The following is a 13,960-nucleotide window of genomic DNA, read 5'->3' as shown; positions in this document are numbered from 1 at the left end:
GCATTAGCAGTTTCCCTTCTGACGTTGAAACGCATAATTGGCAGAAAATGCGTAGGATTTCTAAAATATTAATAGCTATGTAAAATAGGTCATATTTAATCCAAAGTGAGAGAGCTTCACTCTGTGGGTGAGACTTGGCACTTAGATAAGCGGCTGTCAGCATTCCAACTGTGAGGATCTTTGCACACACGCACAAAAGGAAATAAAATCCCCCAACCACCAATGTTTCTAAGCACTTTCTTTTTGTGGCTGTGGCTGTGTGTGTGTGATCCCTGAGCACTGGGTGCAATGGCACTGACACAGGTCCCTGGGGCTGCAGGCTTGCCCTGCCTCCAGTTCCGGAGGGGAGGGGAGGGGAGGAGGGTGAGAGGTGAGAGGTCAGGGGTGAGAGCTCCTCACAATCTGTCATGGCGAAGGATGGAGCGGAGACTTTGGCTTCAGTGTAACTCGGAGCTCTGGCTCTAACCGACCGGGATCGCCGTGCTCCAGCCCGGACCCCGGTGAGTTTGTGACCCCCCCCCCCCCCCACCACCACCCGAGCGGCGGGATCCCGGCGGCCGGGGATATTTCGGCTTCTGTTTCCTCACCGGGGATCCGCCGGAGATGGGAGGTTATTATTGATGAGATCCACATTGTTTGCAGTGTTTTGATCGCTAGTTCTCAAAGACAACAATACTCCTTATTTAATCCAAAGGGAAGGGGAGGAGGGGGGCATTTCATCGGTGCGGAGTTTATCCATAGTTCAAATTTAAATCGACCTTTTATTTTAGTGTTCGCCCCCCCACCCCTTCTCAGATTCCCCCCACCCCCCATCTACACAATTGTTTGTGAACTGAACTGTAATAAAACAGTGCGGATCAGCAGCAGCCGGTAGCCTGGAGATTTTAAGCGTGCATTGTTTACATTTCTTAAAAATCCTGTTTTTTTTAAAAAAAAGATTCGCCTCTTGGAGATTGTTTCTAAAAAAAAAACACAATGTTCGCCGTCAAGGACGAGTCAGTGCAAAGTTAAATGTCTTGCTCTTGTTTGAGGCTTGGGGATTCTTTTCCTCTCGAATTTATTCTACGATCATCAATTTTCCGCGATGTGCGATAGCTAAGATAAAAAAAAACTGCGCAGATCACAAAATAATTTAAGCACTTCAAGTTCTGCCAAATGTCCTGTTTCGTTTTTAACTGTTTGTCTCTGACTCAAGAGGTAACAGGTTTAGAGCAAAAATGGGTGTTTGAAATGAGACTTGACTTTAATGCAAAATGGTTAAATGGCTGATAAAATAACCTCCCCACCCCAACAAATAGTTGTCTGAAAAACGAAATTCTTAGTCAATATTTGAGTTGCCTAGTTTGGTTTAGTTTTTTTGTGACTATGTTGTATCTTACATAAACAATGTGCTGCATCTCACCACTTTCTAAAATTTATCAGGAATGTCCATTAAACCTTGCTCCCAAGTATAGTCAAAACATCTTTAAACAATTTGAAATTTAATACTATGTATTTACACAAGATTCATCAATGTTACTTTGTCACTGAGATAACCATCCAGAGGCCTGGCCTAATGGTCCCAAGTTATGAGTTCAAATTCCATTTGGCAGCTTGGAAATTTGTCTAATTAATCAAAATCTGAAAGGAATAAGATTTTATCAGTTACGGTAGCCCTGAGATTACTGGTTTTCAATGTAAAATGCATCCAGTTCATTGTTGTCCTTCAAGAAAGGAATCTGGCATCCTCACCTGGTCTGACCTATATGTTACTACAAATCCACAGTCAATAAAGTTGACACTTAACAGACCTCAGAAGTGTAATAGCGATCAACTCAGTTGTATTAAAAACGGTGGCTCCACCATCACCTCTTCAAGGGCAATTTTGGATGGACAACAAATACAGTTGTGAGCAATGCTGACATCCTAAGAGTGATTTGAAAAGAAAAGTTTAGCACCTCTGTTAAAATAGTGAACAATGGAAATTCATGACATATTAGGTACTGCTTCTAATTTTACAGTGTCATTGAAGTGCTTCAATAAACTTTGTGAAAAAGGTAGATTATTTAGTTTTTTTTCTATTTAGATTTGTACAGCTGGTAAAATTCTTTCATTCTTAAACAGGGTGAAATTTGAGCAGAGATTTGGCAAGAATATGTTGGCGTTCCTGTGAGCTGACCAAACTCTAATCTAAATCAGAGCCTTCTCAAGTACCAAAATGAAGCTAGAATTGCAAAACAGTGAAGCATATAAAAACCCTTCTTCAAACTGTTTATATTTGACCAGAAATTCAATTTTAGTGAGAAGTCCAAAAATAATCGGAAAAGCTGGTGTCGGGAGTGAAACTTGGCCATGCATTGGTTGATTTAGAGTTAGCAATGTGTTTTCTAGTTGGATGGAGGATGCTGGTGTTGAGCTGGTCAAGCTTTGTGCTGCATGTCAGAATGACGGATGACAATCTGGGAATGTTGGCTATGTCCCTTATCTTCCATGATAAGCCTATTTTTGATCGTAAACTAACTGGCAAAGAGGAACGAACTGCTCTGAAAACTGCTGGTGTGCTGCACTTTCTTACACCTAAAAATGGAAAATTGAAGTTGGAACTTTTCCTTTAAGTATTTCATTTCCTGTATCACGTTACAGTGTCACACAGAAGATTGAATCAGATCCTATCCTCAGGAAAATTATTTGTCTCATGGAGAGGGAGATATTGAGTAAAAGATGAAGATAAAATGATCATTGATTAACAACTTAAAAGTTCTGGCTTAACTTTTTGTGACTTCTGTTCAAAAAGTTTTAACTTTTGATTTTCAGTGCAGTACTTTAGTTGGTGCAGAATACTGGAAACAACGACCTGTGCTGTTGTGATTTTTAGGATGACATGATACCAGGTTATAGTCCAACAGCTTGAAATCTCAAGCTTTTGGAGCACTGCAACTTCATCAGGTGAAGCTCCAAAAGCCTGAGAGTTTAAATAAACTTGTTTGACTATAACCTGGTATCGTGTGACTTCTGACTTTGTCCACCCCAGTCCACTCTGGTACCTCCACATCGTGGGTGTCATTTTCCAGAATAATGCTTATAGTTATATCAGGAAAAAAAAAGCTTGAAAGGAACTGATCTAAATTCTACTGGAAACACAACAAAAATGAAATGAAGTATATGTTTGGGATGAATTATCACTATCAGTTGATAAATAACACATCCATCACAACTATTACCTTGCAAACCTTCTTGAACTGCTTCCAACATACTTGCATCCTTCCTTAAATAAAGAGGTCAATAATGTATGCAGCATTCCAGATGTGGTCTCTCCAATGTTCTGTATAACTGAAGCATAACCCCCACCCCACCAACTTTTTATTCAATTCCCCACAAAATAAACAGTAACATTCTCAAGGTTTTTAAATTGCTTACTGTACCTTTATACTTTTACAATTTATGCTGTAGGATACCCTGGTTTCTATCAATGTCAGAGCTCTTCAATCTCTCACCATGGAGATAATATGCTTTTTTTTATCCTTCCTGTCAAAATGTACAAATTCACAATTTCCACTTTATACTCCATTTGCCAGATCTATGCCCACATATAGTTAGCCTATCTATGTCCCTTTGTAGTCTCTATACCTTTTCATAACTTAATTTGCTACCTATTTTTGTGTCATTAGCAAATTTAGCAAACATGCCTTTAGACCCTTCAACCAAGTCACTTCTATATAAATTCTAAAAAGTAAACCAACACTGACTCCTCTGGTATACTACTCATTTTGTCTTGCCACCCAGAAACTGACTGATTTATTCTTGCTGTCTCCTGTTGGCTATTTAATCTTCTGTCCATGTCGGTATGTTACGCCTTACACCATTGAGCTTTAGATTTCCCCATAAACCTTTGGCACCTTATCAAATATCTTCTGGAGTAAGGCAACATATAAGTTATTGTTGTTAAAGGGAAACAGTATATTTGATTGGCCCAGGGTAGATACAATTTGGTACTGAAAATAAGTAGGTTCTTTGGGTATGTTGTTTTAGAATATGGAAACATGAGGTAATTGTATGATCTAATGCTCTGCACCCTCAATTGTATGTTTAGTATTTATTTGCAGACCAAGGTTGAGAAGTGAAAATGCTACAAATTAAGCCACAGTTGACAGCAGACTTAGGGCTAGAATTACTACCAGCAGAAAATTCTTGGTACATACCTTCTTTTCAGAGATAGCATCGAGCAGAGATTAAGGAAAAGGGTGAGGGAGATCTAGGGTGATGTTTTATCGTTATATCTGGGAAGAAAAAAACTTGAAAGGAACTGGTCTAAATTCTACTGGAAACAACAACAAAAATCAAATGAAATCTATGTTTTGGGACAAATTATTATTGTCAGTTGGTAAAAAAGCTGAAAAATCTCTGAAATTAATTCTCTAAACCTTTCCACTTCTCTACCTTTCTCTCTTCTTTTACCTCTGTGATCAAACGTTCATAACCTGTCCAAACATCTCCCTGTCTGCTCAGTATTTAATTTTACTTGATCATCATTCCAATGAAGTACCAAGGAATATTTTACATATAAACACATGAATATATGGATTACGAGCAGAAGTACGTTATTTGGCTTCTTGAGCTTCTTCTGCCATTCAGTAAGATCATGGCTGATCTTTTTACTCCATATTCCCACCCACACTTGATACCTTTTACCCTCTTAGTATTCAAGAATCTACCTTAAAAAATATTCAAAGACTTGATTTACAACAACTATTGAGGAAGAGCGCCTGCTGTTGTGAATAATATTGGCAATAAAGAATGAGCAATTCTATATATTTTCATGTGATGGAGAGAAGTCTATCTGATTTGATTTTATTTCAACTGTGACTCATTTTACAGCAGTTTGACCTTGGTATTACAAAGTTCCAAGTTCAAAATAAAGATTGCCACTCCAGTGCAGGACTGAGAGCCTGCTGCACTGTCAGAGGTACTGTCGTTTAGATGGCACATTAAACCATGATTCTGTCTGTGTTTGCAGGGGGTGTAAAGCATTCTGTGGCACAATTTTGAGGAAAAGCAGGGGAATTATTCCTGGTGTTCTGGTCAATATTATCATTCAAATAACATGACAAGAAAAACAGATTGCTGGGTCATTAATACATTGCAGTTTTTGGGAGTTTGCTGTGCACAATTTGGTTTGTACATTACAATAATACTTTATCACCTCTATTAAACACAAAAAAATGCTGTATAAATGGAAGCCTTTTTTAAATTGCAGTTTAGAGAACATAGAATTTCTGGTCTTGTAATATTTGAATGGATTGAGTACTAAATAGCTGCATTGGGGAAAATGATCTTACAAGCCTTTGGAAAGAGGCATTTCAGCCTTTATCAAAACTGAATGGGGGAGAGGCAAGAAAAAACAAACTGAAAATAAATAATTATGAACAGCCAATACAAAGTTTACAGGTAAATGATACAGCAGTCAAACATCAGTTTCATATTCTGGTGGCGGGTCAAGTAAAATTGGTACTGAATGTGATTGTGGACAGAAAGCTGGCCTCATTTCCATTTTAAGATGTGCATCCTGTAGAGCAGCACTGAGTTATATGTGAGGAGTTGTATTCAGAGTTATGCTTGCTGTTGAATATTACTGCAACGAGTAGTGATGTCTGTTAGCTCATCTGGTTTCCTACTGACCTGGAATCTGCAAGGAAGAGCATGGAGTTTTCCCAGAGGCCTAGCCGGCATTCTGCCTTTAAGCTGTATTGCTAAAACAGATTTTCTGATCATTATGCTATCGCTGTTGTGGAATCTTGTGGTATACTAACTGGCTGTTTCATTTCCTACGATTACCACATTGCAAAAGTGCTTAATTGGTTTCAAAGCAATTGGAATCTTCTAAAGTCATGGAGGGGGGGTGGGTTGATGGCAGAGTGGTAGACTCACTGGAGTAGTAATTTAGAGGGTCAGACTCATGCATTGAGGACACAGGTTTATGTCCCACCATGACAGATGATGGAATTCAGATTCAATTAAAAGGGTCTTGTGGCACAGTACCAGTGTCCTACATGAGTCTGTGAAGAGAGTTCCCTATGATTGTTTGAAGTGGATGTGCCTGGATCTGTTGATGTGGCTTGTGATATTATGCCATGTATGAACTACAAATACTACTGGCTTTTGATCTCCCAAGCATGCTTTCATTATCCAGTAGCTTTCATTATCAAGTGAAAGTATGATATGTCATGATTCAGAAGCTTTTACAGAACCCGTAACATTCAGTTTAATTAAAGTTTTATATGTTGTGTTTGTGACAATAGTTTGACTGTTGTACCCTCTCTTTGGATACACTTTCCTTTATCAGAGTGTTCTGTATTTTCACCTCTGTAAATGCAGGTGTCAGGGTCCTGATTGGTGAGTGCAGAATACCATTAATACAGCCTGACCTACCTGGTTGCTTTCCTTTAGCCTTTCTCTTCTTCCTACAAATTGCACAAATACATGGTGATTCACAAAGGGTCAGTGACCTGTTCCAGGAAAACTAGACATTGGAAAGATGTAAACATTGCTTTGTCTGTTTCATGCACCATCAGATATGGGGGAGAAAACATTTCTGGTCCCCTTATCTAAGGAAATTTATACTGACATTGAGACAGTCCAGAGAAAGTTCATTAAGTTGATCCCAGGTGTGCAGGGACTTTCTTATGAAAATAATTTGTTTGGGTTGAACTTACACCACTGAAGTTTAGAAGAATGAGAGGAGATCTTAATAAAATATATATTAACAGAGTAAATGCCAAGATGTTTGCTTCCCTTTGTAGGAGATTCTAAGACCAGATGGTGTAATCTCAGTAAGGGGTCCCTCATTTAAAATAAAAATGAAGAGGTTTATTTTTTTCTGAAAGAGGACAATCTGTGGGCTTCTTTACTCCAGAGGGCTACTGAGTATGGGTCATTAAGTAATGGAATCAAGGTTTATGGGGATAACAGCAAATTGGAGTTGAGGATTATTAGAACAGCCATGGGATCATTGAATGGAGGAGTGAACTCACTGAGCCAATTAGTCTACTTCTGCTCCTATACCTCATGGTCTATGGGTGTTAGACATATCTTTCTGAATGAAGGGAATGCTTGGACAGTCAAATGATAGAGTTAAGAGGACCTTCATCATTACGGACATGAAACTTCAGTAAATACATGACTGGAAATGTGTCAAAGGTCCAGGATAACTTTGCCCCTTTTTCTGATTCGTTACCTTAACAATTTGAAATTACTGACAGTTCGCAAGAAGTTGATACTCTGTTTAAAATAGCGATGCAGAGAATCTTTTGAGATTTTGGAATATTGTTCCCCAGTAAGTGATAGACTTGGAGTCATTGAACACTTTTGAGACAAAGATAGATTATTGACTGATGAGAGAGACATTGTTTGTCAGGGGAAGATGGGAATGTGGAGTTGAGATTATAATTGGATCAGCTGTAATCTTATTCAACAGAGGAACAAGCTCAACAGGCTGCATGACCTTAAACCTGCTCCTAAGGCAATGTTCATGTTATCGTTCTCTGATTTGGTAAATGACAATCAAATGTTCCCTAAATGTTAGTACTTCTTGGGACCTCTTGTGTATCATTAACAATTAAAATCCAGAATTCAGTTGGTGGCTTTATATGTTTTGCTTGTCATGGCTTTTTCTGTCAAAAAGTGTGGCGCTGGAAAAGTGCATCAGGTCAGGCTGATGAAGGGCTTATGCCCAAAAAGTTGACTCCCCTTCTCCTTGGATGCTGCCTGACCTGCTGTGCTTTTCCAGTGCCACACTTTTTGACTCTGATCTCCAGCATCTGCAGTCCTCACTTTCTCCTCATGGGTTTTTTTCTTATTTATTTTCACATTTGTAAGTGTTGATGTTTTTTCTCAGGGCAGAAGCAGCTTAGGTGCCTCTGGTTGAAATATTGTAACTTTTTTATGACCTCCCTCAGGAGATTATAAGAATGCATGGTATCAGAGTAGAGGTGGAGGAGGCGGAGTTGGATGAATGATGAGAAGTAAGGAAGTATTTAGATGTGATGCTCCAGCCATCTTAATTATTGGGTAGGCTTAATGGACCAATTGGTCATAGAGTCATAGAGATGTACGGCATGGAAAGACCCTTCGGTCCAACTCGTCCATATCGACCAGATATCCTAACCTAATCAAGTCCCATTTGTCAGCACTTGGGCCATATCCCACTAAACCCTTCCTATTCATATACCAATCCAGATGCCATTTAAATGTTGTAATTGTAACAGCCTCCCATTTACTCCTCTCAATTTTGAAGTCACTGAAGCTCCAAAATCAAATATCCATTTTTTTTAAACAATTCTCGTTTCATATCACATGCACAATTTTTCGATTTATACTCAGATTTTCCGATGTAGGTCATGCCATACATTTGCATCTTTCAAATTTGCGGTGTATGTTTCTGTTTCCATCCGCCTCTATAGCTAAATTTAATGTTTCAGATTTGTATCTTCCGGTATGGTTTACAAGCCAAGAAAGTGGAACTGTGATTGTGATAGTGAATAATACAAAGCAAATTAGGAAAGTAGCACATAAGGCCAGCTTGTGCAAAGGTGGAAGATTTTCTATGACAAAACAAGCTTGTCATTACATTGTGCATAACTTGTAATTTGAGTATCCCTGTAATGATTTTCAAAGTGCCTGAGTGCCATTTCACAAAGTACAAATTGTGCAAAATAGAATTTAGCCGATAGTGCAAGTAAACTTATGTGTACCAGCCATATTTCAGGATGGCCTTATTATATGGAATCCAATTACAAACTGAAACCTGATCTTTTAATGTATTATTAGGAAGTTTGTGTGTTTTGGTATGTGTGAATGCCAAATTATTAAGCACATAGCATACTTACTTCGTTCCATTTTATTACTGTAGTCTTTAAAGTGCAGATGCAATTTGGTCTTTTTAAAATATTAAAAAATTTATCATTCAATTTTATGTCAGATTGAAAATAGTCTTTAATCTCTTTAACATGAATTTTAAACATAGATATGTGGGGCAACAACTAAATAAGTTAAGGAACTAACCAATTTAAAAATCTACTTTAACCAATGGAGCATGAGAGGAAAAAAAGAGTTTGATTACTTGTACTGATGCCCACTCAATTTTCCAGAGAACCTATTATGTATGGCAAAATTAACCAAAAGAAATGGCAAATAAATAAAAGGGGTTTGCATCAATGGACAAGAAGATCCAGTGAATCCACAGCTTCCTGCCTAATTCTTTCAGCTGTGGCGAAAGGACTTTCCCATAGTAAAAAGTAAGTCTTTCTCAACATCCTTGTATTTCATTATTGAACATAACAAGGATGATCTTGGGAAGCAGAGTCATGGTTAGTCATTTTCAAAATTGAGCAACACAGCAATAATGGACTTAGGGCAAGTCTAGATATGGACTGCAAAGGTTTGGGTGAGTGCAAGGTTTTGGAAACTGAAAGATAGGAGGTTGTCCAGAAAAGCTTTGGAATAGTTTATTCTAGAGGTAATGAAACCAAGACTTTCTCAACAGCAGATGAGTTGAGGTAGGGGAAGAGATGAGCCATATTATGGAGTAAAAGTAGAATGGCTTGGTGATGAAGATAACACTGTGTCAGTTCAGATCAGAGTTGAATATGATGCCAAGGTTGTGAGGAGGATCGTACAACAAGCTAACCTAATTACAGTGTATAGACTCTTGCTTATAACCTGATCAATTGTTAGAAACTAAATTCTGGTAATGTTACGTGTATTTTACTAGGCACATAAGGAATCCAGTTTTGTTCATAAGATTATTGTCTTGAATGCAGTCCCAACCCTAATTCCTAATATTAACTCGGACAGGAAATTTCTGCGCTATTAGATTGCAATGGAAATAAAACTTCTCAAGAAAAAAAGCTTCTGTCTCTCATAAACTGCAAACTGATTGATAGAAATTAAGAATTGGCGATAGAATCTAGATACTGAGGAAGCATCAAGCTGAAGGTATTTGAGGTTTTCTGATTTTTAAGTAACTGTACCAGTATTCATAATGGAACTTTAATAATATGCAAAAATAGAATACTCAGCAATCATTAAACTTACACCTCCAGCAATGTTGCAATGTCACAAGAAAAATAGGAAATCCACCAGTTACGTGTTACAACATTGTGCTGAATAAATTTGGATACAACTGAGATCACAGTTTGCTGTGGAAGCCTTTAGTAAAAGCCATGCTTCACTGGGAGACTGTTAATAGATTGTACAATAACTATTTCGCAAAAGACAGTTTTACTCTTTTCCATGGTTTCTTGGTGAACGTTCCTTTATGTGTATATTTGTGAAAATAGCCAAGGTTGCTACAATAAAATATTGCCCAAAATATTGCTGTTGCCTGACCATAATCTGCAAACATCACCTGTAGCATGTAACACACTTTAAAAAAAACACTTTCAGCAAGTAGTCCACTTGTGAGCATCTATTGCGATTAGGTGCCATAACTGCAGTTCACTTCATGAAGGGCAAGTGGCTCTAGAGACTAACAGGTATGCAAAACTAACACTAATTCATTTCAGGATTATTTTTAATGGTTCATCCTGCAAAGCAATTATAAAATAAGGATGCTAAAAACACATTCAGTATGATGCTTATTGTATGTGAGATAGTTCTGCATGGGCATGTGTAGCCATCTGATAATCTGGCCAAGTAGCCAGAGTTCATTTGTGAGATCACAAGCTATTAATTCATGGAGGATATCCTGACAAGCGTGCACTAAATGTGTCTGGATAGCATCCTGGAGTGGAAACCCTCTAGTCATTGAATAGTACCATAGAATGTCAATTTTTCCTTTTTAACTGTTCAGCAAGGATTTTTATTTAAATATGTGATGGTAAGCATTTATGCTGACTTTTTAAATCTTCATTCATGGGATTTGGGCATTGCTGATTTGGCCAGCACTTATTGCCCAGAGGGCAGTTCAGAGTTGACGACTTGCTGTGGACCTCCAGTCATGTCGGCCAGACCAGGTAAGGATAGCAGATTTTCTTCTGTATGGGGAATTGGTGAGCCAGATGAGTTTTATGACAATTTACAATGGTTACACAATTGCTAATTTTAGTTGTTGAATGTCCCCATCTGCCATAATGGGAATTTCACCCATGTGCCCAGAGCATTAGCCTTTGGTTCTGGATTACTAATCCAGTGACCTTTACGACCACACCACTGCTTCCCCAACTTGATTATCTCCATTTGACAGCAAGGACAACACCCTCCCAAACTTTACAAACAAAGAAAACTGAATAATAATAAATCTTCATTTACTAAATCCAGAGGATGATCCTTGGATTTGACTTGATTTCATAATGTAAGCCCATGCTTAATAAATAAAGTGCATGAATAAAGGGGATGCATGATGCAATGGAAAGTGTTACTAGAATAGTAACAGCATAAAACCCACCATTTTCTAATCCCTTTCATTTCTGAGGAAGAGTCATAACAAACTCAGTGTTAACTCTATACCTCACTCAACAGATGCTGGAAAACCTACCATGTTTTTCTAGTACTTTCAGTTTTCTTTATTTTAGATTCACAGCACCTGCAATATTTTGCTTTTATTGAAGTAATCTGGAGGGCCTGACTAATGTTCTGACTTGGGAAGAGAAAGGCCTACTGACTGCTGCCTGCTAGCCTAGCTGCTGACAGCTCCCCTAAATCCCTGTAACCACCTTCTTTTCTGCCATCGTTTACCTCTAGCCAAGATCACTGCGCTATCCTGAGTCTCTGATAGGTCTCATTCCAGCAGCAGACCTCATCAGTTGGTTGGCTGAGCAAAGAGCTACCAGCCTCTGACTGGTCAGCGGCTCTCACTGGGCAAGATCTTCTGTTCTGAAGTCATGATCCTGTGAAAAACCTGCTTGGGTTCCCTTAGCAGCCTAATTGGCAGTAAATACCATCAGGGTTCCCAGAGGAGGGAGCATTAGTGTCTCGCTGACTTTCTCAGCTGGTGGCCAAGATCCCCATAGCCTCCATAAAACTCCCCCTTGCTGAGACCATCAAGGGATATGGAGCAATGTCTAATAAATGAAATTGAGGTACAGGTCATCTATGATTTAAATGTGAATGGTGCAATAGCTTGAAAAAAAAAGACCCCCTTCTGTTCCTATGTTTCCAAGATTCTGTGTTATTCCCTATCCACATGTTCCAGTGAGAAAAATAAACAAGGAATGCTGCTATGAATGGTTAGACCCTGTAAAAACAACATAAGCAAAAGTTCATCTAGTAACTTTACTGCACATTTGAAATCAGGATCACAACACAATGAATTATGGGCATAGATCTTTAAATCATCAATATTTCTGAATATAAATTATTTGAACATACCAGGTGATTACCTTGGAGTAAACTACAGGCCCTTGTTGAAATTTAGTGACCTACTTTGTCGTAAACTTTGCTATCCCCAGCATCCATTGCTTTACACAATACATAAATATCTGTGTAAGAAGATTTTTAGATAGTTTATGTCACATTTCAATAAATTAGGCTCATTTACACAATTGAGAATTAACAGCTGTGGTCTCCAATGTCAACTAATCCCAGGAAACAGAACATTTGCTTAATAATAAAACAAGCTATTTATAAAATGAGATTTTAGAGTTCTTTTTCTCAGTGAGTTAATTATGCAGAAAGTATTATTCTCACATCTTTAATCATTACACAGCCTTATTCTGTTACGATGTGGAGATGCCAGTGTTGGATTGGGGATGGACAAAGTTAAAAATCACACAACACCAGGGTATAGTCCAACAGGTTTATTTGGAAGTACTAGCTTTCGGAGCGCTGCTCCTTCATCAGGTGGTTATGGAGCAGGATCATAAAACACTGAATCTATAGCACAAGACCACAGTGTCATGCATCTGAAACAATGTATTGAAAAATCTGGATTGTTGTTAAGTCTTTCAGCTTGTAGAATGAGTTAGAATTACTGTCTAATTCTGTAATTAGAATTTTGCAAATGCATATTTACCCCATAGACTTATATATGTGTGTGCGTGCATGTGAGGAAGAGAGAGAGAGAGAGTGTGAGAGTGTTTGCATATGAGTATGAGAGTGTGTGTGCTTGGTAGAGTGTGTGCATGAGTGTGATGGAGTATAAACCTGTGAGAGGGTGTGTGTGTGGGTGTGAGTGTGGGGGGTGTGTGTGTGGATGTGAGAGAGAGCCTGTGTGTGAGGAAGGGTCTGCATGATTGTGTGAGTATGTAAGTAAAGAGTGTAAAGTGTAGTTCCCTTCCTGGCTGGAAGGAGAACACTTCACTGGTCAGGGACATTTGGCATCAGATCTTCAGGTAGCCATCCTCCAAGCGGACTTCAGGATACGCAACAACTCAGAGTGGCCGAGCAAAGGCTGTTAGCCAAGTTCAGCACACATGAAGATGTCCTCAACCTACACACTCTTACCTACTCACACTCACGCAGACCCCCTCTAATACATATGCTTTCTCTCACACACACACACACCCGTGTACACACCCTCTCACAGGCTGGTACCCCGTCACACTCACACAGACACACACACTCTACCAAGTGGGCATACATGTAAACACACACTCTCATGTGCTCTCACACTCACATGGACTCACATGCATGCCACACACACATAAGTCTATTGGGGTGAATTTGCATTTTCAGAATTGCAATTGCAGATACATTCTCTTATGTTCAAAAAGCACACAGTCTGTAGGCAATCAATCCATGTAACATTTTATAAATTCCTACTTTGGAAACAGAACCAGTCTGACTCAAGATTGAGATACAGACATACTCTAACCTCACACTTTTAATGCATTGTCTGAGCTGAGATGTCACTTTTTGTTATAAAACCTTAAATTATCTTGAGAACATGATTTGAAAGAAGTTCTGGGATTTACATATTAATGAACTGAAACCTGCAACCCATTCTAAAAGATGAAAGACTTAACAGCAATTTAGGTTTGTTCAATAT

The 13,960-nt window shown here is 38.6% G+C and overlaps 1 protein-coding gene across 6 annotated transcripts in view; it reads left to right on the top strand.

Annotated features, from left to right (window-relative positions):
• Positions 1-410: 410 nt before the first annotated feature.
• Positions 411-13,960, top strand: part of LOC132830102 (homeobox-containing protein 1-like) — a 62,019-nt gene continuing 48,469 nt past the window's right edge. For all 6 annotated transcript variants that reach the window (XM_060847579.1, XM_060847581.1, XM_060847580.1 and 3 more), the window contains exon 1: positions 411-500. The gene's annotated coding sequence lies outside the window, so the exon portion shown is untranslated. The remainder of the gene's footprint in view (positions 501-13,960) is intronic.

The sequence above is a fragment of the Hemiscyllium ocellatum genome, chromosome 30 (assembly GCF_020745735.1).
Source record: "Hemiscyllium ocellatum isolate sHemOce1 chromosome 30, sHemOce1.pat.X.cur, whole genome shotgun sequence".
Classification (NCBI taxonomy): Eukaryota; Metazoa; Chordata; class Chondrichthyes; order Orectolobiformes; family Hemiscylliidae; genus Hemiscyllium; species Hemiscyllium ocellatum.
This window is presented reverse-complemented; position numbering and strand designations above follow the sequence as displayed.